The sequence below is a fragment of the Carassius carassius genome, chromosome 46 (assembly GCF_963082965.1).
Source record: "Carassius carassius chromosome 46, fCarCar2.1, whole genome shotgun sequence".
Lineage (NCBI taxonomy): Eukaryota > Metazoa > Chordata > Actinopteri > Cypriniformes > Cyprinidae > Carassius > Carassius carassius.
In genome coordinates this window covers 13,298,923-13,318,068 of record NC_081800.1, presented here as the reverse complement: position 1 = coordinate 13,318,068, position 19,146 = coordinate 13,298,923, and the positions used below count along the sequence as shown (strand labels likewise).

The 19,146-nt window shown below is 45.7% G+C and overlaps 1 protein-coding gene across 1 annotated transcript in view; it reads left to right on the top strand.

Annotated features, from left to right (window-relative positions):
• The first annotated feature begins 204 nt into the window (after positions 1 to 204).
• Positions 205 to 19,146, top strand: part of LOC132129186 (laminin subunit beta-1-like) — a 59,836-nt gene continuing 40,894 nt past the window's right edge. Inside the window, exon 1 of the mRNA XM_059540683.1 lies at positions 205 to 274. The gene's annotated coding sequence lies outside the window, so the exon portion shown is untranslated. The remainder of the gene's footprint in view (positions 275 to 19,146) is intronic.

Genomic DNA, 19,146 nt, shown 5'->3' with positions numbered 1-19,146 from the left:
TTAAATAAAACTATTACGTGAAAGCAACGTTGACTACAAAAACACAATGGAGACATAAAGTAACAAACGGGCGTATACATTAAACGTATCATTTGAGGACTATGTAAAACACAAGCCACGAGGTTGTCATACAAACACAGTGACCTGTTTATAATTCAGTGCGAGGAAAAACCGCGTGGACTCCTCCTTCAGAAGTGCTGTGCTTGTAAACAGGTGAACGCACGCGCTGCTCGCGAGAGGAGCGCTGCTGCTGCTTATGAGAGTCAACCCAGAGGTAAGAGTTAAATCTCTGCTGCCTAACTTTGTACTTTGATTCATTTAAATGCACTTTTAACGGTTTTAATCTTATTTTGAAAAGATTAACGTTTGCATACTTTATTATGTTGCGACACATATAAACTGGGCATCCACAGTTTGAACTTGTCGTTTTAAGTGCAATGCTGCACATTTTCCGTTTTTATTTGGTTTTACTAATAGACTTGTTTCGTATGAGAGATGGAACTTATTTATGTAGCGTTTATGTGTTGATTGAGTAGATATTGTGGAAGACAATAAGGCTCGAAGCGTTTTTCATCTCTCTTTCTGTCTGAAGTGCACAAAACTCGTTATGAAAATGATAGGATTGAAATGGAAAAGCATGCTCTGACAGAGAAAGAGAGGCAAATCACTGGTCACATGGGACTGTAGATAGATAGAGATCTGTCATCAAAATCAGTTTCATTACAGTGGCAATGACAAGCAAAATGACCAGACATTGATGTTCTGATGACATTGTCTAAAACACACTGCAGAAAAATAATGGAAGAACATAAATTATTAAATTGGCAGGGTTTAACTATTAGGCTACATGAATAACAAAGCCAAGTTTGTACATCAGCGACAATATAATATAATATAATAATATACTGACTGTAAGGCATTTAATAATGTATAATATCTGGGCTTTCTGAGACCCCAAGTAATGCAACAATTTGCATACAGCATTGCTGATGAATTTAAGAAATGAATATTGTTTTCTTATTGGGTGTCATAAGATTATATATATATAAAAAAATATTGAAGTATCAGAGTGTAAGTTACCTTAGTGATTATATTAAATGAGCCTTGGAGTCTCTCAAACACCAAATCATTAGGGTTAAACAGTAAATTGAATTCTGTCCTTCCTTGCACTACTGGGAAAATTGAATATTCTTCAGCTTATCACCTTCAGAGACCTTCCATGCTCCAAAATATTTCCCAAGGGATAGTATAAACACTGTCATAATTTGCTCATCCACACGTCATTTCCAAAGTGTGTTTTCTTTCTTCTGTTGAACATAAAATAAGATGCATTGGAAGACAGATTGAAAAACAGTTTGGTCACCACAATTTATCAAAATGTCTTCTTTTGTTATCTGCAAAAGAATTAAACTCATACAGGTTTAGAAATGATGACAGAATTTTCTTTTTTTTATTGAATTACCCCTTTAACTTTCCTAGTGCATTCTGTCTTTTCACAAAATGTACTTGTCACTCTGACAGCTTGCTTGTGAAGTCCGCAGTATAATTGGAGTTAATGAGTGTGGTGTCACATGATGATGTCAAGAATTTGATTCTTTTATTTTCATTCTAAATATTTAGAAACCATTGAGACTGACACAGTTGTTTTGTCCAGTTATGTCAGCATGGCATTGACCTTGAAGTGGTTTAGTCTGAATGAATAAAGACTGATTATTTACACTCTCCTTAATTCCCAAAGATCTAAATGTCTTTTCAATGTTGCAGCTGACTCTGTGTAGGTGTTTCACATTTCTTTTGTCAAGAGTTGTCAAATGTGCATGCATGCTCTGTGGCCGACTACAGTATTGTTTGAACAGACATTAGTTTGTTGAATTAATGCCATAATCTATTTACACATACATGTTTGAATGACTTTCAAGGGGTGTAAGCTGACAGTCAGACACAGGGCAAATTGATGCACAGCTAGAGTAATAAAGCATGGGAAATGGCCCCTTTTTTGAGAATAGCTTTAATCAGCTCACTTTTGAACTTTAGCCTCATTGCTGTTGGTGACAGTGAAGTTTAAAGACTTCAATGAGCCCTAAACCTCATAGAGGGCTTTAGGTTATGCTTTGTTAGCTAATAGATATTGGTATATACATCAGTTGAGCAACCATCCCTGAGATGAAAGTGAATGTTAATGGATAGTTTTATTCCAGGTTTTATAGACATAGTTGACCTAATAGATAGCAGTGCCCACCTGCAAATCTTCCCTCCCAAAGAGATACACTTGAGATTAGTTTAAACCATGTTTTGGAAATGCTAGATTATGTCTGAACCCTCTGCAATAATTACTCACAGCTGTAGGAAAAGCTGTCAAAACATATTCTGTGTATCGGTTTCTTGTGATAGCTCTGCTGGCCACTCGTTCTCTCTAGAGCCTTATTTAAAATGTCATTCCTGTGATTGCAGGGATTTTCAAGGTTTTTGAAGCCGCACATGAGCACTCTCATCAGTCAGTTGAGGTCTTCTTCACTGGCAGACATGATGAAATGATGATGGAATTTGGAGTTCTGCATACATATAAAACTTAAGTATACACAGTACCTAAAGCCTGTGTGATTTCTTGCTGGTGTACTTACAGTAAATGTTTTTGTAAAGTGAATTGCTATGAGCCACAGTGTCATAACAATCATAGGGAATATAATATTAATGTGCAGTCAGTGCCACATTTTGCATAGCATGTTGTAGTGAAGATTAAAGTACAGGTATTTGGTAACATCAATACTAAAATACCATTATTTTGACTCCATTCAATAACCTGTATTGCTCTACTGAGCTCTCTAAAACCAAACATGAACATACTTAACCCTGTAAAGCGGACTTGTATAGGCTGACATATGCAGTATAGTCAGATAAATCAGTTCACTGTGCACTTTAAATATTAAAAGAAATACAAATAAAAAAGATTTTTGTTGAGTATCATATTTGACAATCAGGCTTTTATGGCTTATACAATATGGTTAGGGCTGGGTATGGCCAATTTCGATACCTCAGTTTCGATACCGGTTCCTAACGATACTTTTTTCGATACCATATGTTTTAAAATCCATTTCAACATCAACACAAATACATTAAACACAAAACTTCTGGTAACACTTCACACTCAGGATATCATTATTAATACAACTGGTTGTGCTTTTTGGATAGGGGTGCGCCATTCAGTGCAGGTGGCGGACTGGGACTAAAAAGTTGCCCTGGACTTTCTGGCCCACAGCAGCCCACCACATCATAACGCAAACGCCCCTGTTTTGATGTAATTTATTAATTTAATATTTAAGTAAACAGTTTGGGGATTTTAACCAATAGGGCAACTGATCCTCCGTTGAAAAAAAAGAACAGCAGCTGTTCATTTAGCGACTCCTAGTGAGCGATACATGCTCATCAAGACACAAACATTCTTCTAGAACTCACACTTTGCATTCAGTTAGCAGATCCATTCGAATCATGCATAAAATAGAAGTTTATAAACTCAAACGATAGCTTTATGTGCTTTACAGATGAACTTGAAGTCTTTATTCATTCGAGATGTTCAATAATAGATAATCTTTGGCTTGGTAATACAAGTTCATGATCCGATTAGTGAACCGATGATTCTTTTGAATCAATCTTTTAAAATGATAATTTATTTTGTTTAACGAAACCAGTGTTTCACAAACTGGATAGATCTGAGCTGCAGGGCTCGCAAAGTCGCTAGCCCCACGTCCTGGGGCTATTGTGTTTTCCAGTCCGATGGGCTATCGTGAATAGTGATGTAAAATTCCTAACTTGATTCGCGTTGTTCACTCGCTTGAAGGGGTGAAACGGATCGTAGCTGATCGTGTGCACTCGTTTCTAAATGTTGCTGATTCAAGCGTTTTAAACAATTCGCGCGCGTTCGGAGCTTGCGCTCACTCATTCAAAGCACGCGCTTGCAAGCAGGCAGCATTTCATACTGAATGAATTCATCTTTCGCGTATCGTAACTTCTGAATGAACACATACACACACAATTATATCAAAATAATTGTCTCTGCATGTCTTCTCGTAAACACAGTCGGTTATGTTTTAAGTGAACGTATACAGTGGCCTGCTGCTTAGAGAAATTCGCTGTAGTGTACCGGATAAATCTGTCTCTCTGTTTTTTAAACGACGTGAAAGGGGGCGTGTTTCAAGATACGCAATGGAGTAGACCAAACTAAACGTACTCGGTTACTAACGTAACCTCGGTTCCCTGAGATGAGGGAACGAGTACTGCGTAAGCTAGCTTACGCTATGGGAAAAGGTCCCCTTTTCTCGAGAATATGAAGCCAAAAATTATCCTTAATTTTTAAATAATGTAAAACGCAGTGCTGCAGCACAGCAGACCTAAGCGAAGCGGCTCGCGCGCTTATTGGCTGTGCTGTGGCAACTGCAGCAACCTATGGTGAGGCGGCGGAGAAGAACGAACCAATGGGGGCGCTTCGCGCCCATTGGACGTCAGAGCGCGCCAAAATAGGCGTGGCTGGAACTATATAAGCCACCGCTTCGCCATAGGGATCAGGTTTTAAATCGACTGAAGCGATCACCCGGTCCGAGCACATAGCACGGCAGGTTACGCAGTACTCGTTCCCTCATCTCAGGGAACCGAGGTTACGTTAGTAACCGAGTACGTTCCCTTTCGAGAGTACTCTCGTACTGCGTAAGCTAGCTTACGCTATGGGAACACAATGTAAAACGCCGTGCGTGCTCGGGAACTTCGACCTGTCACAGCCCGAGGCGAGAGCCCGGGGCTTTATAGCAGGAGAAATCCCAGTCCCAACAGCCAACCTTAGTGAGCTTTATATAGGGAACGAAAAAAGGGGGACGTGATAAGGCTTAGCACGTCTATATAGAAAGTACCCTGGCCTGCAGGGCAGGGACTTGCAGATTATAGAATCTAATAAATGTGGACGGAGAGGCCCAGCCTGCCGCCGCATAGATATCATCCAGTGGTATCCCGCAGGACCACGCCCATGACGAGGCCATACCTCGGGTGGAATGGGCTCTGATGCCGAACGGGCAGTGAAGGCCTTTAGATTTGTAAGCCAGCGAGATAGTGTCTACTATCCATCGCGATAGGCTCTGCTTCGTGGTGGCGAGACCTCGGGTGCGCCCACCAAAGCATATGAAGAGCTGGTCCGACCTCCTGAATGAGGCGGAGCGCGCAATATAGGTTTTGAGAGCCCTGACGGGGCAGATGAAGCTCGCGTTGCTTTCGTCGCTTTGCGAGGAAAGGGCTGACAGCGAGATGACCTGTGCTCTGAACGGTGTTGAGAGCACCTTGGGGACATAGCCGTGTCTTGGTCTGAGAATGACTCTGGAGTCATTAGGCCCAAACTCGAGACAGTCAGCGCTTACAGATAGCGCATGTAAATCCCCCACTCGCTTGACTGAGGCCAGAGCCAGTAGAAAAGCGTTTTTGAACGAAAGAAGCTTCATATCGACAGACTGAAGCGGTTCAAAAGGGGGGCCCTTTAAGGCCTCTAGGACCGTAGACAGGTCCCAGGAAGGGATTGAAGGGGGTCGGGGAGGGTTCATCCGACGAGCTCTCTTGAGGAAACGAATGACCAGTTCGTTTTTTCCCAGTGATAGGCCGGCCACCGGAGCATGAGAAGCTGCAATGGCTGCCACATACACTTTGAGCGTAGACGGGGATCTGCCCGCATCTAAACGCTCCTGTAGGAAGGAGAGTATCTCCGTCACGTCACATAAGTGAGGGTCTAGGTTCCGTGTCCCGCACCAGGTGGAGAACACTGACCATTTCTGCGCGTAAAGGCGCCTGGTTGAGGGCGCTCTGGCTTCCGTAATGGTCTTTAACACTCCCTCAGGGAGGTTCCCGGGTACCCGTTGAGGGGCCATACATGAAGGGCCCAAAGTTCGGGGTGGGGATGCCAGAGCGCGCCCTTCAGCAGCGTGAGGAGATCTTTCCGCAGCGGTATTGGCCATGGGGCTGTACTGGACAGCTGCATCAGCTCGGAGAACCAAGGTTGGGTCGTCCAGAGTGGGGCTACTAGCAGCATAGCACATCTGCTCTTCCTGACCCGATCGATGACCTGCGGTAGCATCACGACCGGTGGGAAGGCATAAAGCGGGCGTCTGGGCCAATCGAGGGCCAGCGCGTCCCTGCTCTTTGAAAAATATATTGGGCAATGAGCGTTGTCTTCTGAGGCGAAGAGGTCGACCTCTGCCCTGCCGAAGATGCTCCACATCAACTGAACCGTTTGTGGGTGAAGAGACCACTCCCCAGGGGGAACATTCGCCCTGGAAAGCATGTCCGGGCCCCGGTTCAGGATGCCAGGTACATGCGCTGCCTTTAGCGAGCGCAGATTGTAATGTGCCCATGTCAGAAGACGTTCGGTCAGGGTGTGCAAGGTTTTTGACCTGACACCACCCTGGCGATTTATGTAGGCCACCACTGACATGCTGTCTGATCTGACCAGAACGTGGTGGCCCTTTAAAAATGGGAGGAAAGCTTTCAGGGATAGTTCGACCGCTATCATCTCCAGACAGTTTATGTGTAACAGTCGCTCCGGGCTCGACCAGAGGCCGGAGGCAGACCTGCCCTCGTACAGGGCGCCCCAACCGAGGTTGGATGCATCTGTCGAGACTACTTTCCATTTCGAGACAGCGCCCGTGCTTACGCCTAACTGATACCAGTTGGCTATTTTCCAAGGGGCCAGAGCTGTGATGCAGCCGTGGGTCACCTTGATGCGCGCGCGGCCGGAAATCCAGGCGCGCGCTGGAACACGGTCTCTCAGCCAGCGTTGTAGTGGGCGCATGCGCAGCAGGCCCAGTTTGAGAACCGCAGAGGCTGATGCCATCAGACCTAGCATTTCTTGAAATCGTTTGAGCGGGTAAAGAGACCCGGCTTTGAACGACACGGCTAGATGCTGAATAGTGAGAGCGCGCTGTGACGTCAGACGCGCTGTACACGTCACAGAGTCTATGTCTATCCCCAAAAAGGAAATCCTCTGGCTGGGAGACAGAGCGCTCTTGACAGTGTTGATCGTGAGACCCAGGCATTCTAAATGGCTGAGGATCCAGGATCTGTGTGTCGTCAGTAGTTCCTCGGAATGGGCTAAAACTAGCCAGTCGTCGAGGTAGTTCAATACTCGCACTCCCCGCATTCTCAGGGGTGCGAGAGCGGCATCCATGCACCGTGTAAACGTACGGGGCGCTACGGAGAGGCCGAATGGAAGAACCATGTACTGATAAGTCTGCCCCTCGAAGGCGAATCTCAAGAATGGCCTGTGATGAGGTGCTATTTGAATGTGATAGTAAGCGTCTTTCAGATCCACTGAGAAAAACCAATCCCTCGGGCGAATTTGCGCGAGTATTTGTTTGGTAGTTAACATTTTGAACGATCGCGCCATAAGCGCTTTGTTCAAACGTCTGAGATCTAGGATGGGTCTGAGACCGCCATCCTTTTTTGGTACGAGGAAGTAGCGGCTGTAAAAGCCTGACTCGCGCTGCGCAGGGGGGACAGTTTCTATCGCCCCTTTTGCAAGAAGGTTTATCAGTTCGGCGCGAAGGACGTGTGTCATTTTGCTTTTCACTTTCGTTTCGACCACGGCGCGAAAGCGCGGCGGTCTGCGAGCGAACTGGAGCGAGTAACCTCGTTTTATTCTATTCAAAACCCAATTTGATATGCCGGGGATGGCCTGCCATGCAGCGGCTCGTGCGGCTATGGGTTGAATGTGCTTCGGGCACTGGCCGCCTGTTATGAGGGGACCAGTAGCTCGAGTATGCTGTGCTTGGGACACTGTGGTGACAGCGCTTATTTGTAGGGTTGCGCACTGAGAAGTGGGCACGCGCGCTACATTTAGAGCACCTCCGGCGCGAGCGGGAAGGTGGGCATGAAAGGGGACCCGAGTGTGTTTTTGTGACACTTGGGGGAGTGTGTATACATGTAGGGGTGCGTACTGTGTAGTGGGCACACTGCCTACATAGAAAAAGCTCTTTTTGTGCTTTATTGAGGTCGCCGTGAAAACAGCGTTTGTGTGCAGGCGTGCGTGCATTGTAACAGGCTCGTTTACTGCAGTATAGACATCTCCAACCGCCTTTAGTGAGGGGATTGGAAGAAGTATGTGAGGTTTCTTGTGTGGTGGTCCGGCCGCAGCGGGACTTAACCACGGTCTTTTCAGCACGAAGGTCAGGAGGGCTTCGGAGGCTCAGTGTTCAGCACAATCCTGGGCCGAGGTCCCCGTCTCTCTGGCGGTTTGCGGCTCGTAGAGCGAGAGCGGTGCTGGGTTTTGGTCGCTGGGCGAGACTGTAAGTCTGGCTGCGATGGCTTCGAGGTCTGAGGGGGCGGCGCATTTTTACGGCGTCCCGCAGCAGAGCTAGAGCGTTTCGGCAGGAAGTGTCTCATTGCTTGTGACGTCTTCTGAGCCTCAGTGAAGCGTTCAGCGAAACCCTTAACCGACTGGCCAAAGAGGCCGGAAGGCGAGATAGGAGAGTCAAGAAAGGCGGATTTGTCGGCGTCTTTCATCTCCGTGAGCGTGAGCCAGAGGTGTCGCTCTAAAACAGCGAGGCTTGCCATGCTTCGGCCGATCGCTTGTGCTGTGGTCTTTGTCGCACGCAGGGCTAGATCAGTAGCGCTGCGGAGATCTTTAAAGTCATAGGTATCTGGGGCAGACTCGTCCAGGTTACGGAGAAGTCTGGCCTGAAAAACCTGCAGCACAGCCATGGTGTGTAGAGCCGAAGCAGCTTGACCAGCGGAGGTGTATGCTCGGCCAGCGAGAGCTGAGGTGGTGCGGCACGGTTTGGATGGATGCACAGGCTTCGGCCACCATCCTGCGGCTGAGGGCGGGCAGAGGTGTGCAGCAATTGCCTCTTCGAGAGGGGGGAGGCTCTCGTAACCATGGTCTCGGGCGCCGTCGACAGAGGAGAGCGCTGACGAGACAGAAGTTTTCAAGCGTGCAGAGAATGGGGCTTTCCACGACTTCGTGAGTTCATCGTGAACTTCCGGGAAGAAGGGGGCGTTTCTTTGCGGAGGGGCCGAAGGGCGCCCCTGCAAGAACCATTCGTCCAGCCTGCTTTTAGCGGGCTCGTCTGGAGGAGACCAGTCGAGCTGAAGGTCGCTGACAGCCCTTGTAAGCACGCGAGTAAGCTCCGTGTCGATATCAGCGCGTTGTCCGGTGCAGCTGGGGGCTGTAGGGGGGGGGGGTCCGCAATGGAGCCCGACCATTCCTCACTACTGGACGCGGCGAGAGAAAGGCTGTCGTGTCTGTCCTCTTCCGCCTCAGGCGCTCCGAAGGAGAAGGGGGCGCTGGTGAGCAGAGACTGGCGCTGCTCGTCCACGAAGAGGACAGGCGAAGGAGAGAGAGCGGGCGAGGCACGCGGGGAGTGTTCCGGCGTGAGCTCGCGTGTAGCAGTGTGCTCAGGCATTCTCTGATCGCGGCGTTTCTTACGCGGCACTTGAGAGAGAAGAGGCGGAGCGGGTGGAGCATCGTGGCTGGTTTGAGCTAATCGAGCCCGCAGGGTCGATATAGCCATGTTGTCGCACTCAGGGCAGCCGCCCTTGGAGAGTGCGTTCTCAGCATGCTCGCGGCCCAGGCAGGAGACACAGAGGATGTGGCGGTCCTCACTGGGCAGAGGGCCTCGGCAGGAAGCGCAGGCCCGAGGCATTTGAAACAACGCCTCGAATTTTGGAGAAAAAAGTGTGATGCAGCGGCAAACACAATAGCTTTATAAAGGATATAGTCACGCCGGATGGCGCAGCAGGGAGCGAGTGCTGAAGGCGGCGTCGAGATGAAGCACGAGCCGACGTCCTCAGATCTGCGTTGCAGTGCTATCCCGCTGAGAGGCTTTTCGACGGCGTGTAGAGGCTTCTCCGGAGAAGACAGCGAAGTGCAGGTGAGATCGCTGAAGGAGATGAAATCTGATCCCTATGGCGAAGCGGTGGCTTATATAGTTCCAGCCACGCCTATTTTGGCGCGCTCTGACGTCCAATGGGCGCGAAGCGCCCCCATTGGTTCGTTCCTCTCCGCCGCCTCACCATAGGTTGCTGCAGTTGCCACAGCACAGCCAATAAGCGCGCGAGCCGCTTCGCTTAGGTCTGCTGTGCTGCAGCACTGCGTTTTACATTATTTAAAAATTAAGGATAATTTTTGGCTTCATATTCTCGAGAAAAGGGGACCTTTTCCCATAGCGTAAGCTAGCTTACGCAGTACGAGAGTACTCTCGAAAGGGAACGAGAAGCACCCGGCTACAGCCTGCAGATCGAGGCGGGGCTGCACCTGGGGCGGGGTTGCACGTGCATCCCCGCCCCATCTACTCTGATTGGTTCAATCGTCTTTCATAGACTAACATGATAGGAAATGTGTGCGTAGTTGGTGTAGGACGGAGAATGCTGTTTAAAAAGCTAAAAACGCTGTACAGTTTTATAAAGCCTTCATAATGCACAAAAGAAGTAAAGAAAAAACATTAGCCTGTAACTTGCCATGTCCCTGAAATGATTGTTTTGTTAAATTAAGCTGATCTTTAGGCTAACATACGAATATAGTAAATTAATTGGGTTGATTATCCACAGTAAGACGATCAGGTCTTCAGATAGAAGAATGAATTATGAATTAAATAATTTTAGAAAATTTCATTATTTCATATCATCAGAGTATGAGAAAGGAAAATGAAAGGGGTGTATCATTACTGTTTTAATTTATATAGCATGACAAGACAATTATTGTTACATATAATTATCCGTCATGCAGTTGATAAATGACACTGCAATAGTCTAATGTGTCTGCCAATTCAATTTTTATGAAACTTTTAATTTTCTTTACTACATTGCAAAACATAGACTTTTCTCCCCTTTATTTCAGGAAAATATGCTGCTCCTCGTTATTTGAAAGTGAAGAAATCGATAAACTTTTATTTCTATCAGCCAGTGATGATTCTGAAAGGACATACCTGTAAACCGTTGCTATAGTAACGAACACAATTTCATGATAATTGTGCTCTTATTTTAGTGCAGTCTCACAGCCACTGTCAAATATTGAGATAAACTTTATAAAGTATCATCTATTTATATTAAATTGGTATCTTCTCCGATATACATTTTGTGACCATTGAGCCGATTCTTTCCAATCAGCTGGAATGATTCGGGACATTCTACGTTTAATGTGGCTTAATGCATTAAAACAGTGTTTTTAAAAGACCAAACTCAGTAAACATTTTTAATAACACATTTTATTTACAGACAAGCAGGTTATGGTTGGAAATTAAACGCTTTGTGTTCGTATTCTGTGCTCATATCTGCTTGTCTGTGAATAGAATCCTTTATTATTCATTTGTTTACTGAGTTTGGTGCATAAAGCCACGTACTTTCACGTTAAGCGTGCTTTTAGAATGCCCCAATTATTCATTTTTAAATTAATCTGGTCAAGAAGAGTAAACTTGCAGCAGCTAACATCTCTTAATTCAGTAAATCAGACATAGTGAGTCAAGTTAACAATAAAAAACTGCATTATAGTAAAGGCTTTGTAAAACTGTACAGCGTTTTTAGCTTTTTAAACAGCATTCTCCGTCCTACACCAACTACGCACACATTTCCTATCATGTAAGTCTATTAAAGACGATTGAACCAATCAGAGTAGATGGGGCGGGGCTGCAGGTGCAGCCCCGCCTCGATCTGCAGGCTGCAGCCGGGTGTACTTGAACTAAACAGGGAGGGAGGGCAAGCAGGCTTTGGTTGCAATACTCTAATCGCATATATTGCACTTTGCTGAATCGGCATCCACTTTCATAAAGTGTAGCCACACTTTAGACCTCTTTGGCATTGTAAAACGGAAACGTTTTGAGAAAAAACAACTACACTTGTGTTGTAGCCTATGACTGCGAGTATCTTCAGAAATCCTCCCCATCACGTCACGTGGTGGTGGACAGCCAATCACGGCGAATATAGTTCCTTACTTGCACGTATGCTACAAGCTCACACAGACACAGCCGCTTGGCAAAAAAAACAGCCGCTTGGTTTCTGGAACCGAAATTTGGCACCAAAAGATAAATAATTTTTCGATACTCATAGTATCGAAGTTTTTCGTTCGATACCATAAAGGCATCGAAGTTCGGTACCCAGCCCTAGGTATAGTATAGTGTTCACACTCAAGCACACACTAATTTAGAAAATAAAATATGCATGGAAGAAAGAAAGAAGGAAAAATATGCAGTTTTGTGCAGTTGCTGTTGCTGATATTTAAATGATAAAATGTAAGAAATTCTGATTGCTTGTGATAAAAAGAAATAACATCTTTATAGAACAATAGCAGACTACTATAAAAGCAGACGAATCGCACACAACTATGAAATGCATATAAATATCAGCATCACAAAAATCATGGATAATCAAGTAAACCCAACATACTTCAGTCCAGTAAGAATTCATCTTTAAATATTACTAACAATGTACAAGATATTCTTACATTTCTCAGCAGAGAGTTTTTATAATTACACTAAAAGTTCTTTAACTTGCTAAAAAATATATAAAATGTCAATCAGATGACAAATAGCATGTAGAAGTTATGTTAAGTTTTGATTATGTTTATAATTTAGAGGCTATAGATATTCACATCTTAAATAGGATACATTAGGCTTCATAGGGTTAACTGCAGTTACAAATAATTAAATATTAAAAAAATTACAATTTATTTGTTTAAATGTTTACTTAATTAAAAAATAACAGACATTTTAATATGGAGAATGGTGAGATTCTACTGGTATTGGTATCAATTGCCCTAGTTTACATCAGTGTGGGGAGTAATGTAGCTCTCTTTGGCATTCTAAGAGGAATGCACTGCAGGGAATTAGTTCCGGAACATCACTCGTCACTCTACTGAAACTTCTGGAATGACCCTCTCAGGAAGACCTGGTCTTCTTCTCAATCTTTCATTCTGTGGAAGTTCAAAGGTGATTATCAAGTGCAACCTGAGGAATTCTGTAACATATAATTGCTCCTTTGATCATGCACATACGGTGTCTCCTCAGGACCCTGAGGCCTCAGGATTCTCCGCATCCTGCACACACCAAATGAAAGAAACATACTGCAATACTGTTACATGAAGGCATGGCTTTGTGTGCATTAGGGATGTGAATTTTCTGGCATTTCCATAATCCATTGTCATTAAATTATCAATGATTTAATTATTTATTAACATGAACATAAAAAACAACTCACATTCTTAAAGGGATAGTTCACCCAAAAATGTAAACATCATGAAAAGTGGTTTCTTTTATGCCACTTTTTAGATATTTTTCACAAACTTCCAATGATTCCCTCTTATACTCAGCCAGCGTCGGCGCCACGGTGGGGACCAGGCCCAGCCATCTCGATCACTGTGCCCCCTCACGTCTGGTGCCATATCCATAGTAGACGACGATAGACAGAATTATAGATGGCTATTATTCTTGAATTTTCAAAACTTCTAACATGTTACACTTTTTAGTTTCAAAATATACCTTTACTGTATGGCCAAATATGACAGTAGTGTTCCAGCTGTTTGATTGCACCAGCACCTCACACACACCTCACACACACACACACACACACACACACATGCATTCATTGGAAACAGCACAGCCGTTCACCGTGATGTTCAGTGTGAGCACCTGTCCACTGTGGCATATTTTACTCTTTATGATATTTTTCCAACGATACTGGAACACGCATGAACTACAAATCCTATTTTACCTAATAAAAATGCTAATAATTTAGCTTCAAATAGGCTACATCACAAATATGGACAAATTTGGATTTGTGCCTAATGAGAGAGGTAAGCCCAACTTTTGTCAGGATTTGGCAATGAAGGACCCAGATGCAGAATGAATGGGGAGAACAGGGTTTAATAACAAGAATGAGAACACAAACAGATGAGGCAGGAAGACAGTCCACACAATAGGGCAGGGCACACGACAGGAGAACAGGCTGGTCGGGATGGGGGTAGCTCCAGACTCTGTGGCAAAAGGATACTTGTAGCAACTCAAGGAACCACAGGCTTGACCCTGGGGACGGTAACTCTTGAAGCACAAAAATGTTGGTCAAGCCAGAAGAATCAGCGACCAGGAAGGAATCAGGAAAGGAACAAACACAACAGACACACACAGAAGACAAGACAAAAGATGAAAATTGAAATCTTTTCAAACTATGACTAGGGAGATAAGAAATAAAACTGAAAAGAAAAAACAAAATAAAATAAATACTAGAAGTAATTAACTGGAACTTATATATATATAAAAAAGGACGATAGGGAAAACTATGTATCAAGAACTACAAACTAAATAAAGACAAGACAGCAACCTTGCTGAAAACTAGAAAAAACACATAGAAACTAGACTAAATGCAATATACTGAATAGCAAGTTCTAACAAGTCTAAAGATACAAGCAAGAAGAATGCACACACAAAACAAACCAGCAAAGACAAGAGGGAAATGAGCACAATATAAAAGGAGTTGAGCACACGAGGATCAGGTGAACACAATTGAACTAAACAAGGGGGCGTGATGGCTGAAAAACGTCTCAGGTTACGAATGTAACCATGGTTCCCTGAGAGGGAACGAGACACTGCGTCCTCTAGGGGTCGCTTTGGGGAACACCTTGTCATGACCCGTGTCTGAAGCATACTTTGAAAAACATGTTGGCCGGCGACAGCCTCTGACGTCACTACCGGTGCGACTATAAATACGCGCCCATAGGACCCGTCACTTATCTTCTTCGTGAAGCTTGCGTCCGAAGCATGGCAGGGAGCTAGAGGACGAAGTCTCTCATTCCCTCTCAGGGAACCATGGTTACATTCGTAACCTGAGACATTCCCTGTCAAGGGAACTTCGAACTGCGTCCTCTAGGGGTCGCTTTAGGGAACAGTATACCCACGCCGCCATGCTGAGGGCAGTGCAGGCCAGAATCATGGCAAAGACTAAGTACCAACTCTACCATTTCACTGCGAGTCGCCCCTGGGACGGTTAGACGGCTGTCCATGACATTATCCCTTATGGCCAAAGGCCTAAGCTACATACCCAACTTAACTGTAGGGCCTCGGCCCGGGGTAGAGCTGAAGGCTTGGAATCATGAAAGATTCCTTTAAAGGGATACGACTAAGAACCTAGCATGTTCTTTACCAAGTCTTGCCTGTCACACAGGGGCTACCGCTAGCTTTCGCAAAAACTTGCCGAAAGAGCTGTCTTAACAGTTCTCTAGTAGCAACGCCCTGTTCTAGATAGGTATCAGAGGATACCTGGGTGGAGTGGCACCCAAGATGAATGGGGCTTTAACCGACTCAAGAAAGGGCACGAAGCAACCGCGCAAAGCCCTCACCATATAGGATTTTAGAAAGAACGCAGAGTACTAGCGTGCGAACTTACCACAGTGTGGATTTCAGAAAGTGTGCAAAGACTTCACGTGCACACTTACCATAGCATGGATTTACAAATACTGTTCTAAGAAGGGGCTCTCGTGGCACTCTGATAGAGCAGCTCATAGATTGAATGGCCCAGGAGCAGAGCAATTGGAGGAAGAAATGTACAGATGAAGCCTCGGCCACACCTGTACCATGGCGTCAAGTCCCAGTGGAGCTGGATGAGTCAGAGGAAGCCAGAGAGGATAGTGCGATGCTCTCTCGAGTCGCAAACCAATCCACCCAAGTCTGGTCAACCTCTCCAACTCTGCTTCATCACCTTGGTGTGAAGGCGCCATTCCCCGAGCCTCAGCCCCTGCCTCAACAGGATGTCTGCTCCCACAGTGCATCTCAAAAACAGTATGTAGTACTGGAGCGCTCTGGTGAAAAAAACGAGAATTCAGTCTCATATGAGAGGAGGACTCCGAGCTCAGAGTAGAACGCTCATAGACGTCCCTTTTTCTTTTGGAAAAGGGGAGCGCTGCTAAACTACCACGAGAATTACCCAAACAGCCCCTCATGTTGAGGGAAGCGTTGCTTGAGGTGTATAACAAATACACACTGGCTGAATGAAGCCAAGGGAACCCAGGGCTAGTCATCTTAAGAAAGGAACGAAGCGGAGCGCATAACCCCTACCGTACAGGATTTCAGTGCGCAGAGTCTTGTGTGCACACTTACCACTTACATGGATTTCAGAAAGTGCGCAGAGTCTTGCGTGCACACTTACCACTTACGTGGATTTCAGACAGTGCGCAAAGTGTTCAGTGCACACTGACCACCATGTGATTTTGAGAAAGTACACTGGCTTAGCGTGTGTACTGAAAGGTTCCTAAGCATCGCAGAGGCGCTGGATCGCACGGGAGAGGCCAGCTCCAATTTTCCAAACCTCAAGCAAGGGGATCATCACCTGAGGCAGTACATACAGAAAGACTTCCGTAACTACCACCTCCACCTTCCCATTGGACGTCGCTAAGCGGCCAGGAGGCACCTCAGGGTGACCTGGCCAGACATCCTGCCGGATGCGCCAAGTGGCCAGGCAGCCCCTCAGGGTGACCTGGCCGGACATCCATGAAATTCCCTGCAGTGCTGCAAGGAAACTCACAGAGTTTGTTAGTAGACATATAACCACCAGCAATATAACACCCATAAGCAGATAAAGAAAGGGTTACATACTCACCAACCCTCCTGTACCGGAGTCTCGCTTACGGGGCGCCCCCTTTTGGTCCGGACCATCAGTAAGGTGGTTACTTTGAATATAGGACCAACCAAAAACATCATAGGTCCAGCATAGGAGACTGTTATGTGAGAAATTTTCCAACTAACCTCGATCAGGTGGAGAGCTGGTGGTTACAGGGGAATTAGGCAGGAGAGGATAAAAGCAGAAGTTAAAAACATCCAAAGGAAGTGAGTAACTACTTAGGTATTGCTTAAAGCTGAGCTGAGCGCGCCCTTGACTCCCTGAACCTTTCGACCACCATCTTGACGGAGGTACCGAAAAGCTCAGAAGGCGAGACCGGAGCATCGAGAAGAAACCCCCTTTCTTCCCCCCCGATGTCTGCCAGGTTCACCCACAGATGTCTCTCCGTTACCACCATGGCCGCCATTGACCTACCCATGGCGGAGACGGCCTGCTTGGTAGCACGGAGAGAGAGGTCTGTGGTGCGGCGCAGCTCGGCTACCTGGTCAACTGAAAGGCCCTCGCCTGTATCCAGGTCCTTCAGCAGGTCAGCCTGGTAAGCCTGAAGCACTGCCATCGTGTGCAACGAAGCCACAGCCTGACCTGCTGCTGCGTATGCTTTACCATTTAAGCGGGATGTATCCTGGAGGGGCTTAGATGGCAAAGAGGGAGATTTAAGAGAGGATGTTTCCCCCACAGAGAGATAGCTAGCCAGCGTCTTTTCTACAGGGGGCATCCTCTCATAGCGGTTTTCGTGTATCCCCTCGATATTAGCATAACTCGTATGCTGAAACCGATGGATGTGAGAAGTAAACGGCCTCTTCCATTCCTTTTCATCTTCTGCATGTAAGTCAGGCAAGAATGGAAGGCTCACCTGGGCTGGAGGGCTATGGTCAGACAAATAACGCTCATCGAGGCGACCTCGCGGCGTCACTTTTCTGGCACGCTTCCATGGCAAGTCTAATTTTGCCGTGGCGCGATCCACAACCTCTAACAGCTCCCCATACACAGGGCAAGAGGATTGAGAAGGCTCAGCCTCAGCTTCTTCGCCACTCTCAGATATCTCCTGCTCTTTCTGGGTAGATCCCAGCAGAGCACTAACTTCAGTATCAGAATGGGTTAATGACAACGCATCTTCCTCCTGAAGTTCACTCTCGTCTGCCGCCGAAGAGTGTGAAAGGAAAAGTCCCCCTCTACACTCCTCAGCGAGATCCACTTGTGATCCCCACGAGCTCATTCTCCTCCATGCCTCGGCAACGGCGGGTCCTGAGCCGCGGGAACCAGAGAGTGGAGCTTTTTCACAGAAAAACGCTCGCAGTGCACGCAGATTGCCCCCTCAAGGACATCGCGCGCGTGCTCTTCGCCCAAACAAGAGATGCAAAGACTGTGTGTGTCATCAGGTGTCAAGTAACGCTGACATGGATGCACACACTGTTTAAACGCCTTGCTAGTGGATGCCATGATAACAATGATAGATCGCTCTTACCGTTTTGGTCGTTTATCAGATGCACGCTTCAAACAAAACAGTCAATGAAGACGAAGAAGATAAGTGACGGGTCCTATGGGCGCTTATTTATAGTCGCGCTGGTAGTGACGTCAGAGGCTGTCGCCGGCCAACACGTTGGCGTTTTTCAAAGTATGCTTCAGACACGGGTCACGACGAGGTGTTCCCCAAAGCGACCCCTAGAGGACGCAGTTCGAAGTTCCCTTGACAGGGAATGAGGCTGCAAGACTAGAGGAGCACATGGTCAACACAAAGAAAGCCATGTGCTCAGTCACAAAATAAACAGACACACTAAACAAAGAGAAGACTGTCAGGGCAGGATCCTGACAACTTAACCTTACATTCTGTTTTATATTAATTTGATTGGGCTTATTTTGTGCTAAGCCTATATTATTATATAATGCAATTATATTTATCCATTAGAAGAAGTATATATATATGGTTACATTTAAAGGATTTGTTGTAAAGTGAGGGGAACTAAAATATCCTATAGTGTTTATAATGTTGGTACATTATAACATTATTAGGCCTGTATTTATTGTTTCTGAAAAAAAAAAACATGCAGCAAATGCAACCCTCTACACACACCTTGGCAATATAATCACCATTGGCTAGTATATTTTTCAGTTTACTCGCCAGACTGATATACTATTTTACACACACACACACACACACACACACACACACACACACACACACACACACACACACATATATATATGATTCCAATCCGCTGATCTTTGTAAAATGCAAAAAGCCCACAGTGTCCAGAACTAGCAATCAAACCTTCTTACCATTATCTCCAGGAAAAGATTTCAAAGCTTACCCATCACTAGACAAGTTTGCAGGATAAAAGATCATAGCAGAAACTCAAGTGTCCAGTTAATATGTTCAATTTATATAGCGCCTTTCCCGAGCTCAAGGACGCTGAACATTGTACACCAAAGCAACAAAAGCAACAAGGAACAATATCATTAGACATTTGCAAATAATGCAAATAATGCAGTTGCCTATAAAAAAGATTATGTAGTGAAGACATAAAA